The sequence below is a fragment of the Poecilia latipinna genome, unplaced genomic scaffold (assembly GCF_001443285.1).
Source record: "Poecilia latipinna isolate Pla-1442-1.1 unplaced genomic scaffold, P_latipinna-1.0 Scaffold2333, whole genome shotgun sequence".
Classification (NCBI taxonomy): domain Eukaryota; kingdom Metazoa; phylum Chordata; class Actinopteri; order Cyprinodontiformes; family Poeciliidae; genus Poecilia; species Poecilia latipinna.
This window is the reverse complement of record NW_015114949.1, coordinates 47501-53211: the sequence shown is the minus strand read 5'-3', so window position 1 is coordinate 53211 and position 5711 is coordinate 47501. Positions and strand designations below refer to the sequence as shown.

Sequence of the window (5711 nt, the reverse complement as noted above, 5' to 3'; positions counted from 1 at the left end):
TTTTTTTGTACAATCACTAATGATGTATGAATATCATCCGGCTTTTAAGACAATACACTCTGCTTATGCCTGGGTGTCTGGTACATGTTGACAACCCGTTGTCACACTTTGTCATCGTATTAAAACAAGGAATGCAGAAAAAAGATTGTTCCTTGTGTCCTGCATACTAATACTCTGTCAAATTATGCCCATAGTTTTTTTTTCTTTGTTTTTTTTATCATAGTATATAATGTAGCACTCTTCTTTCTGTATACTGCCCTTGTCTGTTTGCGAGACACTGAAGCTATTACCAACTTTAGATGATATTCCAGCAGACAATACTGGTGAATGTTGGATGGCACCCTCACACTTGGAAATTCTTGTAAGATTTATATACTGTATGTTTGCTGGCTGGTGTAGATAATACCAAGCAATGCATGTGAGGATCCATCACTGTCAAATGCAGTGTCTCAGTGGTTCTTCTAGATAGCCGTTGTTCGTCTTTCGTTCCTTTTCTTTTCCCTCTTTTCTCCTTGGAGGCGTACGTGTTACAGAAAGTAGGGTGGCATCACTCAGGTGAATTTGATTAAGCATTAGTTGGGATTAACTGCTATTTGCAAGGGGTGCATCCCGAATATCCTCATTCTGGAGTAGCTGTTAAATGAAACAAATAAACTACAAAAAGGTGCAATAATAATGTCATAGGGAAACAGTTTTTGACCTTTTTTGTATTAAACTTACAGACAATGAAATAAGCTAGAAAAAAGTTGCAACATTTTGAGGTATACATTTAAATATATTGAAAAGACAGGTTTTGATGACATGCAATATGAATCATAACAATTCAGAAATCCCTGAAAGTTAGTAACCCTGAGGCCAGCGTGTGGCGTAGCGGTAGAGCAGGTGCCCCATGCAGCTGTCCGGTGTTCGATTCCTGACCCTGGGACCTTCAATACATGTCTTCCCCCTTTCTCTCCCTGATCATCTCCTGTCCTAAATACTGCAAATAAAGGTCAGTAGTGCCTTAAAAAAACCTTCAAAAAAAGACCTTAACTCTGGATTGGTTCCTTTTCTTTTCACAAATGTGTCAATAAGTGGCCCCTAACATTAAGCTGTCAGGCAGTATGTTGGATCGGTGTTTGCAGCCTGGTTCATGGTCAAAATCAACTTTGCTTTACACAGTGAAAGCAGGTTTGACGCCACCACATCAGATCATTATACACGTTTGGTTTATGCAATGTGGCTCATTTTGGTGCAATGCAGCAAGGGACAATGGACTGTGTTGCATCATCCATGGCGCTAAATAATAACATGATGTAAAAGTGATGCAGATATGGAAAGAGTGCAAAAATAATATACTCAAGTAAAAGTACAGTTACTTTAAAAAAGCATATTTAAACAAGGAAAAGTACCAATTAGTTACTTTTTTAGAAGTTCTGCTGCTGTCTTTAAGATTCTCTTCAGCTGATCATTTCCTCCATCTCAGCATCCTTTTTTGCATCTTCCACTCCATCTATGAAGTTTCTCTGTTTTCCTTTTCTTCAGAACCTGGCAGTTCTGATCTTCATCCAATAGATCCTCTGTCCCTCCTATTTTATAGTTTTACATAACTGCCTCTGAACTAAGCACCTGACGGTCGGTTTTCAGCTTCAACTAATACAAATTCTAATCATAAATATGGGTAACACTTTATTTGAAGGGGGTTGAATAAGACTGACATGACACCGTCATAAACATAAATAAGCCTTCATGAATATTTATGACTGTTGTCATAAAGCGTCATTCGGTAAATTATGACACTTTTAATACAAAGTTGACATTATTCAAAATGTCTTTGTTATGACAACTTAACATCAACCAGGAAATCATTACTGTTTAAACTTTACCTTTAATAACATAAAGATACCTAATTTTTAAAGTGCAATCAGTAATTATTTTATAGCAAATTTATATCAGTAATGATTTCTTGGTTAATGTCAAGTTGTCATAACAAAGACATTTTGAATAATGTCAACTTTGTATTAAAAGTGTCATAATTTACCGAATGACACTTTATGACAACAGTCATAAATATTCATGAAGGCTTATTCATGTTTATGACAGGTGTTTATGACAGTGTCATGTCAGTCTTATTCAATCCCCTTCAAATAAAGTGTTACCTAAATATGATTTACATTTCTTCTTAAAATATTATTCTGAATGTTTACATGGCCATAGTTTTGAAGATAAATCAAACTGATTTTACAGTTTGATTTAACTGTAAACTCAGTTTTGATAGAGGTGTTGCCTTTCTCATACTTATAGATAAACTAATCCCTTAGGTAGAGCCATGGATTTTCTTTTTCTCACAGGTTATCTTGAACTATATTTGATGGGTGTTTTTTTTTTTTTTTGCACCTCTGTCTTTTAATTGTTGCCAAAATAATGATATCCTAATCAACAGTTTTTCTGGTGTTTTTTTTTTCCGTCTTATTTTAATTTTCACTCTTTAAGAGATATGACTTCAGATCTAAAAGAGTTTACTCAAAATAAACTCAAGTAAAAGTATAAACTTAAGGTTCAGAGTACAGACAAACTGTCCCTAATTACTGCAACGCTTCTTACTTTCCAGCCCTGCAAATTTTTAGTAATGTTTTCACTTGAGCCATTTTGTACTTTTATTAGTTAAAGTGTGCAAAAACAGAAACCCACCTCTTTTATTAAGAGATGTTCATACTTTCATTATAACTGTAGGTTGGTTTGGATGAGTCATCTTTCCCTCGACTACAAGCTAATTTAACTCAAAATGTTAATGGTAACTTGTAAAGTGTGAAATGGTGTGACCTCATCTTATTTAATGGATATCTTCAACAATCACATTGTTGAGGAGTTTCTCTTAAAGTTCAACATCCAGAATAAAATTTAAAAAAATGAAATCAAGTTTTAGCAATTTATAGTGCCTAATAAATAAGTTTGGGATTCACATCCAGAAGAAGGAATTCATATCTCGTCTTTGTGATTTTATGTACACAGTTGCTGTTTCATTGTCAGTAAATATATGCATAAGCATGGTCTAATTGGATGTGATTAAGCACTGCTGTATGTAAATACACTTATAGGACGTGACAGTTCAGCAAAAACAATACTGTACCTGCTCTGCATTCAGCAGTAAGCAGACACAGCAGAAAAAGTCACTGCAGAGACAACCAATTTAGAAACTAGGAGCATATGAGTTACCGTCAAGGCAAGGCGTCTGTGTTATCCACTGTGTTTTGTACTGGTTAATGTCATCTTCTAAGATTAAGTCATTCCAACTGGGATCTGAATTCAAATCTCTTGTAAAGCTAATTTTGTCTCATAAACTTTTTTTTTTTTTCCCCCTGGGGTTAATGATTAAAATCCTCTCCTCTAAAATGACAATCATCTTGTTAATAAAGCATAACTTTATTCTCTTAAAGTTATGCTAAAAGAGGGGCTTTAGAAGACTATGGCATGACATTACCCATAAACCGAAGCCCAGAGGATTCAAAAATATCAGCCCAGACAAGCATTCAAGGAACTTTCAGAAAGGGCGCGAGAGGAAAGCCGGACCCCTCAAAATCGTTATTCCATCCAGTGACTTTACCCTTGGAGAGATAAGTGGAGCAATGCAAGGCGACACACCCTAAATCTGCAGAGCATGCATCACTCAAAGATCTTACTGTGCTAGAATATTTACAATGTGTGCAAAGCTAGTGAGCACACCATGTTCTTCATAAAATCAAAATGTATATGTATTCATTGTCTAGCCATTAGTTTATGTTTCTCTGTAAAAGCTGGAGTAATTTAATTAATCAAAAACCAACAAGAGCCTCTTAATTGTAATATTTAGGAGTTTAAGATGAAACTAAAAATGATGACATTTTTCAAAATGTTGATAATCAAGAGTTTCATTGCATGTGGATCGTTTTTCTTAAAGAACATTCTCACTTTAATGTTTCTTCAGATTTAAAATGTATTGTATGACTGAGAATCCTGCAGATTAAATCTGTGCAATACATTTTCCAAAAACTAAGTATAAGAACATTTTTTTTAATTTTTTATACTTTATCCTTGACTCTTTTGTATGGAAGAAGAAAAAAATAGTGTATTTCATATTATTTTGATCAAACCTGCAATCTTTTTTTTACACTCACTCTCACATTGGAGATGGAACGAGAAAACAGTGAATGAAAGTTTTCCTATTTTAAATCCAATGACTACATTCAGATTTCTCACTAGTTCTGGTGTCTTTGAGTGTTCAGCGTCAGAAGAAAATAGTGTCCTACTGCAGTAACTCATCAGGCTGTTGTGTTAAATACATCCCGATGTTCTTGAAGGCTCCCAATGACTACAGTTTTCCATGCCTCATTTATCACCCACCCACATCGTTCAGCAACTCTTTAATACTGTGACCTTTTATCTTATATGGATGCCTCTGACGGAAGGGTGTAGTACTGTATTCACATACAAAAATAGCTAAATCTGCTCGTTTCTTCTTTTTCATTCAGTTAAATTCAATCCATCTCTGAAATTTTAAGTCAAACTTATATCAATACTTCCCTGTAGATCCCATAAATGCTTGCTTTCATGTACACTTTTTAAATGGGTACAAGAAGCTAGGATTTTTTTTTTTTTTTTTTTTTTTTACTAACCATTCAGTTGGAAGTGTGAGCTCAGAGAATGGTAAGAAGAGGATGAATGCATGATTGCAACATGGGAAATTGTTATTGATTAGAGTATTCAAGTCTATCATTATACCAAGATAATTTCAGTACTTACATTTTCTTTCTGTTTTCATTCTCTAAATCACCAAACACTCCCTGTCTTTCCCTCTCATCCCTCAATTTTCTCTACAATGATGGACGTAAATAAGAATGAGCTCAATTCTAGTTAGTGTCTGTTCCTTCCCAGTCAATTCAGTTTGTGCTTTGGTAACATTTCACTAGGAATTAGGACATAATAATAGTCCTTTGTTACTCCACCAGCTGTGGCGTGCTTTCATTCTGCTGCAGCGATGATGTTACTTAATAATAAAGTGGAAGAAAGTGTGTTAAAGCTAAAAATCGCTAATATTTGAGTGTTCATAGGGTTTGAAAATCAGATTAAAAAACTAGATATTTATCAGTGGTTATTAGAATTTGTAGCAACAAAATTGTTTTCTCAACATTTCAAATTGAGCTATTAACTTATTTTTTGTAAATACAAAAACTTTATACATTTTAAAAATGATACTAAACCTATCTGTACTATAAGACTTTATAATATTTCTCAACCCAGTCCTATTAATCCAAAAAATAAGTAATCCATAGGTATTTTAAACCATTGGCTGATTAAACCTTAATAAAAAGGTTCTTCTAGTCTATGATGATATTTAAAGATCCCTCTATGCTTTTCCTGTGAATGAGTGCATGAGTGATGACACTTTTAATGTTTATTGCAATCATTTCTGGAACAATTTATTGCTCACCAAAAATTGGTTTCATTAAAGGCCTCCTTACTGCACACACTTAAGAGGTAAGACTGGTCCATGCTTTACCCTGAAGGATTTAATAGAATAATACTTCCATTCTTGGCTAAAACAACACATTAATTATCTGATAACAATGTCCTTGGATATGACACACATTTTGACATTTAAGAGGTAACACACACCTGGAGGACTGATTAGGATGATGAAGAACCTATGTGATCACTATCACTCACAGACACACCCACCTTATCCAACCATATCT

The 5711-nt window shown here is 34.3% G+C and overlaps 1 protein-coding gene across 1 annotated transcript in view; it reads right to left on the bottom strand.

Annotated features, from left to right (window-relative positions):
* Positions 1 to 5711, bottom strand: part of LOC106937387 (neurexin-1a-beta-like) — a 59720-nt gene that overhangs the window by 36058 nt on the left and 17951 nt on the right. The gene's annotated exons all lie outside the window — the stretch shown is intronic.